Here is a 16,107-nt window from a genome sequence, read left to right as displayed (position 1 = left end):
TTGACTGAGCCAGTTCAAAATGGAAGTTCAACCCAAGTCCAACAACTTGAGGAAGAAAATTTTAATTTGAAAACTCAAGTTAAAGGACTTAAGGACACGTTGGAATGGTTTGTTGGTGCAATATCCCTTAGGTCAAGGTTGACTGGTTTGACCAAGCTTGAGTCTTGGTCATAGTTTCGATGTTTGACAATACATGTAGACACATGGACAATGCAGGTGCAGTTGTTCATATGGGGAGATTCTGATCAGGGACTGATTAGTGTGAATGAAGAAGAGTCAAGTAGAAATACCTGACTGGATGGAAACCCTGGTGAGTGAAGCCAGGTGAAAGTCCCAGTGAGTGAAGCTAGGCAGAAGGAAACCCTGGTGAGTGAAGCCAGGTGAAAGTCCTAGTGAGTGAAGCTAGGCAAAAGGAAACCCTAGTGAGTGAAGCCAGGTGAAAGTCCTAGTGAGTGAAGCTAGGCAAAAGGAAACCCTAGTGAGTGAAGCCAGGTGAAAGTCCTAGTGAGTGAAGCTAGGCAGATGGAAATCCTGGTGAGTGAAGCCAGGTGAAAACCCTAGTGAGTGAAGCTAGGTAAAAGTCCAAGTAGGTCAAGAGAGTGACCGGATACTTGGCATGAAAGAAAAGTCCAAGTAGGTCAAGAGAGTGACCGGATACTTGGCATGAAAGAAAAGTCCAAGTGGGTCAAAGGGATTGACCGGACACTTGGTGAGGGAGTCCTAGCAGGTCAAGGGAGTGACTAGATGCTAGGCATGACGTACCAACAGGTTAAGGTTGACCGGATGTTGGTTTGGGAGGTTTGGGACTTGGTTTTGGGCAAAAACCAAGTGCTGGATCGATCAGTGGATCGATCCAGACCTTTCCCAGCGAACAGAAAGCTTCTGGATCGATCAGTGGATCGATTGGGACGCTGCTGCTTCGCGTGATAAGCGCTGGATCGATCCGTGGATCGATCCAGGCGCTTTTCCAGAGCACAGAGGCACTCTGGATCGATCCGTGGATCGATCCAAAGCCTCCCCGATCGATTGGGAATAATCGAATCGATCGGGATCCGACCGTTGAGTCGTATTTGAGCCGCAGGCGAGCGTTGTCTTCGGCACTTCTTCACCGATTCATTTCAGATCTTCACCAGCTCCTCCACAGCGCTTCTAAAGGTCGAGATCGCCAGTTCTTGAAGGTTCTTGGAGGCTCTTCCAAGTCAAGAGGCGGATCAAAGCAAGAAGAAGAAACTAGGGTTAGGGTTTGTGCACTCATTGTAAGCTTGTAAGCTTGTATTTCTTTACTGCCCTTTCTTCTTCTTGTATTGAGTCTTGTAGGGCTTCTCCGCCCTTGGTAGTTACCATAAAGGAGAGTTTTATTTAGTGGAGGGTGTGTGTGTAGGTGTGGATCCTTGGACTAGTCACCTCTTGTGAGGTGGATACCAAGTAAACCAACCGTGTTAGCGTTGTGTGAGTTGTTTCTGTATTTTTCGCTGCACATCTTCGAAGAAACAAGCAACGCCGAACAACGGGCACGCGACGAGCTATTCACCCCCCCCTCTAGCTACTTTTGGTCATAACAAGTGGTATCAGAGCAAGGCCGCTCTTCACCGGAATCATCGCCGGAAGGGGCAAACAAAACAAGCAAAGCTAGAGGGCGAAGAAGTTGGAGCAAATTCATCAAAGTCAAAGAAATCAAAAGGCTCAACTTCAAGATGCAATTCCAAGATGGACTTGGATTTGACACAAGGGTGGCTCCACCATACACAACCACAAGCTTCGATTCTTGGAGATCAAGAATCAAAAATTTCTTGATGATGGAGATAGAGCAATGGTTTGCTCTCATGGAAGGATTTGAAGCTCCAACAAACTCCAAGGGCAAGCCTCTCAAGAAAAGCAAATGGAGTCAAGATCAAGTTCAAAGGAGCAAGGCAAACGATAAAGTGACCAAGCTTTTGGTCAACTTATTGCCAAGCAGTATTTTGGCTCAAGTTGGAGAATTCAAGGATGCCAAGGAGCTTTGGAGCAAGTTGGCATTAATCCATGAGATCCCCTCCACTGTACCGAATCAAGAGGAATCTAAAGAGGGCGACTCAATGGATCAAGATCAAGAGGAGGACTCCGAAGTTGAGAGATGCTCAACTTCCGAAGAAGAAGTCCAAGAGGAAGCTTCATCCTCAAAGGAGTGCAATCAAAAGAGCAAGGAAGTAGTATATTCCTTGTTTCATGTACAAGAGGATGAAGAAGAAGGAGAAGCCTCCACCTCTAGGATTGAGGGGGAGCGATCCTTGGTGACGCCGGATCAAGAAGAAGGAGAATCCTCCACATCTGGGTCAAGAGAAGAAGAGGATGAAGAAGCTTCCACCTCCACAAGTCAAGATAAATCAATTGGAGGGAAATCGATTTCGGATCAAGAGGAAGCCTCTACATTCATATCAAATGGAGGAGCAAGTGCCACCCCTACACAAGAAGGTATAAATAGTTCAATTAATAATAAGAATCATATTATATGTTTTGAATGTAGGGAACATGGGCACTACAAAAGCAAATGCCCTAAATTGGCCAAGAAGAAGGGCCAAGTGGCACCTAAGGGCAAGGAGAAGCCAAAGGAGACCATCCCCGGAACAAAGAAGAGCAAGGAGCACATTGTGTGCTTCTCTTGCAATCAAAAGGGGCATTACCGGAGTCAATGCCCTAAGGGGAAGAAGATGGTCAAGGCTCAAGGAGGAAGCTCAAGTCAAGGGGGAGCCTCTAAGGTAAAAAGGAAGGTAACTTTTATTGAGCCTACCCCTTTACATTATGGTAAAAAGCATGCTAGTTCTAATTTTTATCATTTTAATGTAATTTACCATAAGAATAGAAAGCATGAGGGCTTTAAGGAAAAGCATGTGGCCCTACATGCCAAAACTACCCAACCTAAGGTTAGGAAGGTAGATAGACACTTGGGTGGGAACACTAAGGATAATAGATACATGCCCAAGAACAAAAATGCTCATGGACCAAAACCTAAGGATTTAATGATAGAAAATCAAGTCTTGAGGTCAAGACTTGATAAAATGGAAAAGACCCTAAAACGAATGGAAAATATCCTAAAAGGGCAAAACGAGCATAGCCTAGGTCTAGGAGCACAAAAGCCATCCAATGGCCATAGAGGTTTGGGATACAAACCAAAGGCTAAGAAGGATGTGCCCTCTTACCATAGGGTTCCATATAGTTATGGAACAAACCCTAAGTTTAGAGGTCAAGTCAAGGATACAAGGGAAGATATCCCTAGAAGTATCTTTGCAACCAAAGTGACTAAGACTTCTAAGAAGTCTAAGAAAGTCACTAACAAGGTCATAAGGGAGGCTATCCCTAGAGTTGACCTAGAAAGAGTGACCAAGGCTTCTAAGAAGCCAAACAAGGTCACTAGGAAGGTATCTAGGGAAGTTATCCCTAGTGAGTACCTAGAGCATCCAAGGAGCACCAATAGGTTTTGGGTTCCTAGGAGCATCTTCTCTACCCCATAGATGGATTAGAGAGTGTCAACTCCGATTAGAAGGGTAGTTAACCCAACTTTGAGGAAATTGACACTCAAGGAGCATTTTCAAGGTTTTTGTTAACCTTTGAAAATGAAATGAAATTATAGTTTACTCCTTGAAAGAGTAAAATGTGTCTATTGGAGGAAAAATTGATTTTATCTTAAAATGGCACAAATTGGGAAAACCTTGAGAAATACCAAGTTGGGTTTTTGGTATTCTCTTGGAAATTTAAGGTAATCCGAGCCTTGATTTATGTGATTACTCTTATGGGAAAATGAAATATGCCAACATTTGAGAAATGTTTTAAATTTTCAATTGGCATAATTAATTCAAGAGATTAAAGAAATGTCAAGTTGGGTTTTGGTAATTTCTTAAGGAAATTGGGCAATCTAGGGTTTATGCTTAAGGATTAGCTAAGGATAGTTAGATAGATAATCTAGGTATATTTTTAATTATGCTAAATCTTGCCATGTTTGGTTGCCCATTATATGCCATGACATCATGTTTTATTTGTGCATTCATGTGTTATTATGAAAAATCCAAAAATACCATGTCATGACATTCATACATCATGTAGTTATAGGATATTTTCTTTTGAAAAAAAAAAATTAGTTCCTTTTGATGTATGCCATAACATTATCATGCATTAAATTTAATTCCTTGTAATTAAGGACAAATGACATTTAACAACACTTATTAACAAGTGACATCCTAGGTGGATGTCTAATATCTCTAAAATGCCTAGATAGATATGCATGATTCCTAGATTAGGGCGAAACCATAATCTCACATCTCACAAGACCTATAAGATGACTTGTATGTGTTTTAGTGAACATTAGATATAAGTGAGATGTTAGGATGATGAACAAAACTCAATATGTTGATTTAATGCATTCTTTTGAGTTTTAAGTTCATCAAAACACATAGTTATGTGTTTTCCCATCATTGGGAAAGCTAATGTACAAGTCATGTGCATTCAGCCCAAGAAACATGATGGGATATTGGTTTTAAAAGGTTTTTAAAATGATTTTGGAAAACCTTGGTGAAGGCTATCTTTTGACAGTACTCACCATTGAACAGTTAGACACAAACTTGAAGAAAACACTAAAGTTTTTGCAAGGTTTCAAGTTTGTGTCAATCTTTGAAAATATGAAGTATTTTCATAGAAAACTATTTTTCCTTGATAGTATATGCCCTAAATAATGCATACACGAAATTTCATGATTTTTGGATTTTTGTAGAATTTTCTAGGGATTTCTGAAGTTGGCTGATTTTGAATTCAGCAACTATCAGAGCTCCGATCGATCCATGGATCGATTGGAGTGCCTGAATCGATCCGTGGATCGATTCAGAAGGCTAGTCTCCCGCGAGTAGAAGCTCGCTGGATCGATCAGCCGATCGATCCAGGAAGTCTGAATCGATAAGTGGATCGATTCAGAAAGGTTCAATCGATTGGAACCCAACTCCAATCGATCCAAGTTGCTGATTTTGGCTGAGAAAGCTTGATTTCAGCATCTTTAAACCTATTTTAGTCTAGGTAACCTTTCCAAACCCCTAAAAATACATTTGTATACATAAAAGGGGTGTTTTCATGTGAAAACAAGGATGGATTGGTTAAGGAAGGCTAAGTTGAAGTTTAGGTTGAGGTTTGTTTCAGATTTTGAATATTTGAACCTCAAAACTTCTACAATAGGGTTTCCTAAATTTTTAGGGATTCCAAGTCATTGTTGGTGCAATGACAGAAGTTACCACCATGTCTTTAGCGGGAGGGACTCTTTAAAGGCATGAAAATTATTTTTTTTCATAAACCTTGGAAGGTGGTTAACCTTCCGTTAAGTGGATAATGCTCAAGGATGGGCATTTGACTGCATTGAGGAAGAATGTAGGGTTAGGATAAATGAAGGGTATGGGACCTTCATTTGGGTCATTAGACCATGCTAATGCTCCAGAGCGAGCATTATTTGAAAATGAAGGGAATGGGTCCTTCATTATCGTGTTGGTCACAACAAGTGAAGTTGTGAACAACGATGAGCAACTCTTCAGGGGGAGAGTTTTCAACAATGGGGCATTTGTTGAAGTGTGTCCAAAATTGAGGCACGAGTTTATGTGTGCTCAGAGATGGGTTGATGTGTGCCAATAGGGGGAGAATGTGTGGTTTAAGTTAGACCTTCATTACCTATGGGGGAGGTTATAGGGGGAGAATGAAGGGAACCAACATTCATACTTTGGCATGAGTGGAGTTAAGGCTATGGGATTAGCTTAACTCAGAATGGTCCAAACTTAAAGGTATTGTCAAACATCAAAAAGGGGGAGATTGTTGGTGCAATATCCCTTAGGTCAAGGTTGACTGGTTTGACCAAGCTTGAGTCTTGGTCATAGTTTCGATGTTTGACAATACATGTAGACACATGGACAATGCAGGTGCAGTTGTTCATATGGGGAGATTCTGATCAGGGACTGATCAGTGTGAATGAAGAAATACCTGACTGGATGGAAACCCTGGTGAGTGAAGCCAGGTGAAAGTCCCAGTGAGTGAAGCTAGGCAGAAGGAAACCCTGGTGAGTGAAGCCAGGTGAAAGTCTTAGTGAGTGAAGCTAGGCAGAAGGAAACCCTGGTGAGTGAAGCCAGGTGAAAGTCCTAGTGAGTGAAGCTAGGCAGATGGAAATCCTAGTGAGTGAAGCCAGGTGAAAACCCTAGTGAGTGAAGCTAGGTAAAAGTCCAAGTAGGTCAAGAGAGTGACCGGATACTTGGCATGAAAGAAAAGTCCAAGTAGGTCAAGAGAGTGACCGGATACTTGGCATGAAAGAAAAGTCCAAGTAGGTCAAGAGAGTGACCGGATACTTGGCATGAAAGAAAAGTCCAAGTGGGTCAAAGGGATTGACCGGACACTTGGTGAGGGAGTCCTAGCAGGTCAAGGGAGTGACTAGATGCTAGGCATGACGTACCAACAGGTTAAGGTTGACCGGATGTTGGTTTGGGAGGTTTGGGACTTGGTTTTGGGTAAAAACCAAGTGCTGGATCGATCAGTGGATCGATCCAGGCTCTGGATCGATCCAGACCTTTCCCAGCGAACAGAAAGCTTCTGGATCGATCAGTTAATCGATCCAGAGGTCTCAATCGATCAGTGGATCGATTGGGACACTGCTGCTTCGCGCGATAAGCGCTGGATCGATCCGTGGATCGATCCAGGTGCTTTTCCAGAGCACAGAGGCACTCTGGATCGATCCGTGGATCGATCCAAAGCCTTCCCGATCGATTGGGAATAATCGAATCGATCGGGATCCGACCGTTGAGTCGTATTTGAGCCACAGGCGAGCGTTGTCTTCGGCACTTCTTCACCGATTCATTTCAGATCTTCACCAGCTTCTCCACAGCACTTCTAAAGCTCGAGATCGCCAGTTCTTGAAGGTTCTTAGAGGCTCTTCCAAGTCAAGAGGCGGATCAAAGCAAGAAGAAGAAACTAGGGTTAGGGTTTGTGCACTCATTGTAAGCTTGTAAGCTTGTATTTCTTTACTGCCCTTTCTTCTTCTTGTATTGAGTCTTGTAGGGCTTCTCCACCCTTGGTAGTTACCATAAAGGAGAGTTTTATTTAGTGGAGGGTGTGTGTGTAGGTGTGGATCCTTGGACTAGTCACCTCTTGTGAGGTGGATACCAAGTAAACCAACCGTGTTAGCGTTGTGTGAGTTGTTTCTGTATTTTCCGCTGCACATCTTCGAAGAAACAAGCAACGTCGAACAACGGGCACGCGACGAGCTATTCACCCCCCCTCTAGCTACTTTTGGTCCTAACATGGTTCACCTTGGGTTCTAAGTGTGAGATCTCGGAAAATTTAATTAATAGGGTTATTTGATAAATAGCCTTATAGAATTTTTCCGGAATTTTTAGAAATTTTCTGGGAATTTTACGGAGCTCGTAAGACATGTTTTGAGGGGATCAATTTCGGGTTCGGATTAAACCTGTTTGGGATACCCGTTTAAGTGAGGAAATGTTTTAATTATAAATTCCTTTTCCTTTTATTTCTTTTCTCCCCAAACGCCGATCCACCCGTGTCTTCTCCCCCTTTCTCCTCTCCTTCCTCGATCCCACACCCAATTCCGTTCTCTTCTCCGACGCCGCCGAAGCCACCAGGGGAATCGATCGCCGGCGGCTGAGCACCTCCTTCCACCACCGTCCACCAGATCTGGGAGGGGATTTGTTGGTTCGACGCCGCTGGATTGAGCCGTGCCATCGTCGATCGTCGGTGTAAAGGGGGCAATTAGGGTTTCACGGGTATGTGACCGAACCTTTATCCTTCTTCCCTCCTTTTCTCTGGATTTTCTCCGACTTGTGTCCTAGCACAGTCGCCGGATTCTTGAGGTTGCTGGCGCCGTCCAAGCTTCTTCTGGTGGATCGCTTCCTCGGTCGGTTCTTGCGCACGAGCGACGACGGCTAGGTGGCTAGGGCACGGTGGAGGGCTTGATGTGCATTGACTCCGGCCGATTGACCCTTCGCTCTTTCTTCTTGAGCTATTCACAAAACAATCCGTGTCTCCTCAAGTGGATCAGATTGGGCGACTTCTTCCGGAGACAACTGATTGAAGGTAAGGTTTGGTTTTAGGAATTAGGTTGTCATTTGAATTTAGAATGCTTGGTTGATCTGTGACCTCCTTGGTTGATTCCTACTTGATCCGATCCAGTGAGGATTTGTGGAGGTGATCTTAGTTTCTAGCAACTTCATTGGTTTCGGCAGAACCTGCAAACCAGCAACCTCTCCTTCGGCAGCTATAATCCTTGCTGTGGATCAACAGATTAGATCAAGGAATTGAGGTATGAGTAGGGATTTTGAGTACATGAGGTATTGAAATTGGATATTAGTTTGATGATCTCGCTCTAGATGAATTTGAATTAGGAGTATTTGGATTACTAGTTGTTGATTATGATTAGATTCATTTACGTAGATTTAATCTAATGGAATAATTAGGGTTAAGCAATTAACCCTAGTTAACTATTGGATCTAATCTAGTTTGGATTTCTAATCAAATTGGTGATTAGGGATTAGGTAACTAACCCTAATCGACCATTAGGTTTAGTTAGGTAAGTTGTGGTTATGTTGATTAGGGTTTTGCCCTAATTTGATTTTAGGGATTTTATTTGGCTATTCTTGGGATTTAGCTAAATAAAATATATATATGTTGTTTGACGCAGGACTTTGATTCGAGACAGGCGTCTCGACGTTGACTTCGGATTTGGGATTGTACCTTCTATTTGAGGCGGGTACCCTTTGACTTATCTTTTGATACTGTCTTATGATATGTATAGTTTATATATAATTACTAGTGGTAGATGGTAGATTTATCTCTTACCTGGTCTTAGCTTAGTTGATACCTATCACATGCTTCTTCTATTAGTTGCTTTACTTTAGAACTGGATGCTTTTATCTTTTGCCATGTGTACATATGTTCATAGAGATGGATATTTATGATGCTTATCTACACTTGATTAGTTGCTGGAGATACTTGTTATATGTTGTTGGATTTACATTGCTTATATCATTGTTATACATATGCGTTTGTTTTATTGGCACCTACGCATATGGAGGAGGATATGTTCAGGTATGACATACTGTAGCCGCACGCACCATATCGCATGATTGCATGCTGGGCGATTGACGACTCCATTGTTGTTGAGCTCGTCGGCTGGCTACATGGGCCTACACACAGCGTGACCACTGCATGGGTAGTGGCACAGCACTCAGGGTGTGTATGGCAGGTTGCTCGGTGGTGCACCGCCGGGGTGCTCATGGGTAGCACGATACAGCGGGGTTGCAGTCGGGATCCCTCCCCGTCATCGCGTACCGGGAGTTGAGAGCATTGCGCTCCCTCACTATGTTTGAGGTAGGAGGATAGGTGTACTCCGACAGCATCCCGTCCACTCGGTCACTCTTCAGGACATGGTGTCACAGCCCTACCCACTCGGTCTCACCATTGTGTGTGAGATGGCTGACTGGTTGACAGGGGTGACCATGTCATATTGCATCATATGCACGGATTGCATTCGTTATGATTGATGCATTTTGGTGATTGCATATGATTGACATGCATACAGGATACATGCTTTTGCTCTGACTATTTTTATCTCTGTATGTTGACAGTCAGTTGCCCAAGCCTCGCAGGTGAGTACAGTTTATTTCAGTTATGCATTTTCTTATTATTCTTGCTATAGACTGTACTTTATGCCTATTGTTGGTTATTACTGTTTATTTCGGCTATGCATATCTGTTATACTGTTAGGAGACCGTACCGTAGGTTGTACTGTTAGGAGACTGTACTGTAGGTTCTATGGTTTAGTGTACTGTACCATAGGATGTTACTGGTAGTTATATGTTGCTGTACATATCTATTGGATTACCTGCTGAGTTCTTTGAACTCACCCCGTTGTTACTATTTTTTTTCAGGTTGAGGCCGTCGGGAGATATTCCAGTCACTAGCCCCATTAGCGCGAGGATTTTCTTTGTCGGATTTATTCTGCTTTTGCGTCTTATATACTTGTACTGTGGGTTTGTATTGTGGACTTTATGTCGAACCTTTGGGTTTGCTGCTTTTGTTTTCCGCTGCAGATTTTCACACTACTTCGTGGATTTGTTTTCTTCGTTGTAGTGGAGTATGATGTGTACGTATATCTTTGTTGGTTTTATATCGTTCTTCCTTATTAAACTGCGTGGATTGAGTAAATGTTGAGCTGTGTGGAATATTGATATAAACTGCGTGGTTTGTTTCTTATTTGTATTGTATTGTTCCGGCCGAGTGTGGCCGAGGTATAGATATATGTATACTGAGATTCATATTGTCCGCCGTACATGGGAGATGCTGCCGAAATTTCTTCGGACAGGGACTACCTGGGGCGTGACACTAAGAATCTTGATATGATTCTTGGAAAACAAAAAGCCGTTTACAACTGATCCGAATTTGGATTTAAGGCTAAACAAAAATATAGATCTTACTTATCACTTGTAAATAGAACAAATAGACAATTAGTCCAAGCATGTGTCCCTAAGTCAAACTTGACTAATCAAGTTGGACTTGGTCAATATTGGGTCCCCAAGGATCAAATCCGCTACCTTGATATAGGGCTGCAAATGAGCCGAGCCGAGCTCGAGCCTGGGTCGGCTCGAGCTCGAGCTCGAGAAAATTGAAAAGGCTCGGCTCGAGCTCGAGCTCGAGCGAGTTTCAGAATTTAAGCTCGAGCTCGGCTCGACCATTTAATGATCGGCTCGAGCTCGGCTCGAGCTCGACTCGAAAATGGATTGTAATGTAAAAATAAGTTGCGGAAGCTGGGATTTGAACCTTCAACCTCTAACAACCCAATAAAACACTCTAACCACCAGCACCCCTCAACTTATTAGATTATTTGAAAGTAATAATTGTTTTAAACATTAGAATATTGAATTTTAGCCTGGCTCGAATAGGCTCGACGAGCCCTCGAGCCTATGTTAAATAAGCTCAAGCTCGGCTCGAACGTTAAACGAGCCGGCTCGAGCTCGGCTCGAGCTCAGTCAAATTCGAGCTCGAGTCGAGCTTTGACCGAGCCGCTCGCGAGCGGCTCACGAGCGGCTCGGCTCATTTGCACCCCTACCTTGATAGACCCTATCAAGGCAATGATCTAGGGGGAGCCGATAGAAAGACTATTTTTATCGATAGATAGATTTGTTTGATGCTTGCTTTACTGCTTTCACTATACATGCTTAGACTAGGATAGATAAGGACCTAGGCTTGATTCACACTTGACTAGTTAGACCGAGGAGTTTCAGAAAGAAAATTAAATATCCAATTTCTTTGAAAGGCTTTGTCTAAAAGTGATGGATGATCTCATACCCAAGAAGGCCTAGTGCCTCGGCACAGCCTAGAAGCCAATTATTGAAATAAATATTTAATTAACTGACTATTAAATCTTAGTCCAACTCAAATGTGAATCAATTCTTTAGATGCTAATCTAAAAGTAAATCAACAATCTCACAAAAATATTAAGGGTGTGTTTGGTACGCGCATTTTTCATTTTCATTTTCTGAAAAACGCACGTTTTCTAGAAAACAAAAAATGACTTTTTGTCATTCTATATTTTTCTAGAAAACACTATCTATTTTTTAGAAAATAGGTACGAAAAACGCAAACCAAACATCATTTTTCAGAAAACGTGCGTTTTTTAAAAAATAAAAATGAAAAACGCGCGTACTAAGCGCACCCTAAGGTTCCCTGATTGAAAATCTAGAAAAGGGTGAGATAGACCTAGGTTTAAAATAGTTAACCAAACCTAAATTAACTTAAAATAAAACTAACTTAAAATTAAAATTAAACATAACCTAAATTAAAATTAAACTAAACTTAAACTACATTAAAATAAAACTAACTTAAAATTAAAATTAAACCTTACCTAAATTAAAATTAAACTAAACTTAAACTACATTAAAATAAAACTAACTTAAAATTAAAATTAAACCTAACCTAAATTAAAATTAAACTACACTTAAACTACATTAAAATTAAACTAACTTAAAATTAAACTAACTTAAAATTAAAATTAAACCTAACCTAAATTAAAATTAAACTAATCTTAAACTACATTAAAATTAAACTAAACATAAACTACATTAAAACTAAATTAAACTAAACTTAACTTAAATTAAAATTAAACTGAAGTTAACCTAAATTAAAATTTAACTAAACTTAATTAAATTTAATCTAATTTAATTAATTATCTCACAATTACCCATAGGTATAACATGATTAACACATAGATTGGGTGAGATAAAAAAATAAAGGGTTGAACCTAATCAATCTATCTTACAATCCCTTAAAGTTGGATCCAAATCAAATACTTTATGTGTAGGAACATAACGATTTGGACCAATGGATGTTGGATAGTGGATGCTTCAAGCACATGACTGGAGATTGATTGAAGTTCACCAACTTAAAATTCAAAAATCTAGGATTTGTTGCATTCGACATTGATGAAACACTTAAGGTAATCGAAACAGGTAATATAAAACTAAGTTCCAATTTTTTTATTCGAAAAGTTCTATTGGTCGATAAATTGAATTTTAACTTACTTAGCATTAGTCAATTGTAAGACTCTGGATACTTAGTAACGTTTTCAAACTCTGAGTGTTTAATAAAAAATGTCAAAAATCCTGAAATTACACTTAAAGGAATTAAGAAAAAAAACATCTACATAATTAATCTACCAACTTCCTCACTCAAGTGTTTATTGACACAACAAGAGGAAACTAAGTTGTGACACAGAAGACTGGGTCACACTCATATCAGACTCATTTAAAAAATGAGTTAAAATAGCCTAGTTAGAGATTTACCCAAATTAAAAAATTTAGAAAATATAATCTGTAATGCTTGCCAATAGGGTAAACAAAATAAGTCAACTCACAAGTTGTCGGTCCGGTTAGGCCGACTAGAGATGGTTGAGTTGCCTGAAACACTAAAATAAACCTTTCTCGTCTTTCGACTCAGATTAGCAAAGTAATTAAAAAAATAGAAATAACAACTTAAATAAAATCAGTAAAAGGCCAAGAATTACTTGGTTATAACCTAGATGGTTGTTAATCCAAGGCAGTAGAAAGCTCACTAAGAATTTCCTTCACTGAAGGCAGAGAAGCCTTTTTACACACAATGAAAGCTCAGAAAAGACTAGAAAAGTGAATACACAAGTTGTTGCTTCTTTCTTAGGTCCAGGGGTCTTTTTATAGCCCATAGAAAATCTTATCCGCGGGTTGAAGGCACCTTCTATAAGGCTAGAAGGCGCCTCCAGCGAGGCGCTCGTGGATAAAACTTTATCCACGGCCAATGGCTCATTTCAGCCTGGTCGAAGGTGCCTTCCATAGCCTTGGAAGGCGCCTTCACACTATTCATCGAAGGCTCCTTCCAGCCATCGAAGTTGCCTTCCACAGAAAGCATGAAGGTGCCTTCAATAGTTTTTGAAGGCACCTCTAGCAGCACTTGCAGCTCCATTTCGTTCCTTTGTTGTTGCGATCTCCTGGGTGATTTCAGCTAATGGAATAGGGCTCACCCGAACCCAATTTCGAGTCTTCTCCTCAAGCAATCTTCCTCCCCGGCTTCTTGTCCCTCAGATCACCACGCGCATCCTTCTCGTCTGTCGGTGTACTCCTCCACAGCACCGAGCCCGTCGGCTCTCTCTCGTGTCGTCCTTCTCGCTAGCTGTGTTTTTCGCTCGACTTCTTATGCTCATAAGCTTCTGCACACTTAGACATAGGGATAAAAAATATAACAGGACCTAACCTAACTTGGTTGATCACACCAAAAATAACATTGGGATTCCAACACAAGTTAACCAACCAAAATAGAACTAACTCAATACTTGAGCTCCTACACTTAGACCTATTTGATTCACATGGAGCCAAGTCACTAAGCAAAAATCAATATTCCTTAGTTATAATTGATGATTACTCAAGATTTACTTGGGTAATATTTCTAAAAACCAAAGATGAGACTTACAAAATCTTTAAATCTTTTTGCAAATTAATAGAAAATGAAAAAGATACTAAAATTAAAAGAATTAGAAGTGACCATGGAAGGAAATTTAATAATCATAGGTTTAATGAATTGTGCCAAACAAATGGCTACAATCATGAATTTTCATATCCTAGAACCCCCCCCAATAAAATGGTCTAGTAGAACGAAAAAATAGAACACTATAAGAAGCTGCTAGAACCATGTTAAATGAATACAACCTAAATAATTAATTTTGGGCCGAAGTAAATAAATACGACATGTTACATTCAAAATAGAATATTAATCAATAAACTTCAAAACAAAACTCCATATGAAATATATTATAATAAAATCTCCAACTTAAATTATTTAAAGGTGTTTTGATGTAAAGTCCACATTCTAAACACTAAGGACTACTTAGGAAAATTTACATCAAAATCAACAACAGGAATCTTTTTAGGGTACTCCATAACCTATAGGGCTTACAGAGTATATAACAAAAATACTCTAAAAGTTGAAGAAACAATTAATGTGATTTTTGATGAAGAAAATAACTTACCTAATTCAATAAATGAAAATATCAATCAAAATATAGAAAATATTAATAAAAGAAGCATAGAAGATGATGAAGATATTCAAATTAAACCTAAGAATCACAAGAATCAGTTGTTGATCCTGACATAAGACCTTCCAGAATAAGTTCCGACTACCCATCTGACCAAATTTTGGGTGACCCAACCTTAGGAGTTTGAACTAGATCATCCTATAGAAACCTAAGTCAGATAGCCCTTATTTCTAAAATTAAACCCAAGATTATAGAAGAAGCCTTACCTGACCCAGACTGAGTATTAGCAATGCAAGAGGAGTTAGCCCAATTTGAAAGAAACCAAGTCTAGGAACTGGTACCTAAACCTATAAATAAAATAGTTGACATTAAATGAGTATTTAGAAATAAATTGGATGACAAGGGTGAAATAGTAAGAACTAAAGCTAGGCTAGTAGCAACATGGTTCAACCAAGTAGAAGGATTAGATTATGATGAAACCTATGCACATGTAGCTAGACTTGAATCTATAAGGATGCTGTTGGCCTATGCAACATATAAAGAATTCAAGTTATACCAAATGGATGTAAAATATGCATTCTTAAATAGGTTCATCAAGGAAGAGGTGTATGTAAGTCAACGCCCAGGATTTGAGGATTTTGACCACCCAAACTATTTCTTTAGGTTAAAGAAAGCCCTACATGGACTAAAACAAGCACCTAGGGCTTGGTATGAACCACTTTCAACTTATCTGATATCCAAGGGGTTTAATCAAGGATAAATAGATCAAACTTTATTTGTAAAAACCTTTGAAAAAGACATCTTTATAGCTCAAATTTATGTAGATGATATAATTTTTGGCTCAACAACACTAAGTTTTAAAAAGATTTTACTAAATTAATGGAAAGTGAATTTGAAATGAGCTTAGTAGGAGAGCTTAACTTTTTCTTAGGATTACAAATAAAACAAATAAAAGAAGGAATATATATTTTTCAAATAAAATATTCTAAGGAATTAATTAAAAAGTTTGGCATGGAAAATTTTAAAAATATAAATACCCCAATGACAACTAATGTTAACATTGACTCAGATTTAGAAAGAAAATCAATAGATTTAAAATATTATCGAAATACAATAGGAAATCTATTATACCTAACTGCAAGTCGACCTGATATTTTATTTGCAGTGGATATGTGTACTAGGTACCAATCTTGTACAAAAGAATCACACCTAATAAATATTAAAAGAATACTTAGATACATTAAGGAAACCCTAAATGTAGGACTTTGATACCCTAGGACCAGCACTTTTGACCTAGTTGGCTATTCTGACTCAAACTATATTTGGTGCAAACTAGATAGAAAAAGTACAAGTGGAAGCTGTCAGTTTTTAGGTCAATGCCTAGTAAGATGGTGAAGCAGAAAGTAATACTGTGTTGCTTTAGGACTTCTCTGCCTGATGTTTGGTCATCTTGATCTAGACATGGGAGCCCCCACTTCCTTCATTAGAGGTCAATATTTCACCCACATAGTTTGATTAAACCATGACTCTTGTGCACAATTGATGGT

The sequence above is a fragment of the Zingiber officinale genome, chromosome 5B (assembly GCF_018446385.1).
Source record: "Zingiber officinale cultivar Zhangliang chromosome 5B, Zo_v1.1, whole genome shotgun sequence".
In the NCBI taxonomy this organism is placed as follows: Eukaryota; Viridiplantae; Streptophyta; class Magnoliopsida; order Zingiberales; family Zingiberaceae; genus Zingiber; species Zingiber officinale.
The sequence above is the reverse complement of the archived record's forward strand: the minus strand, read 5'-3'. Positions refer to the sequence as shown.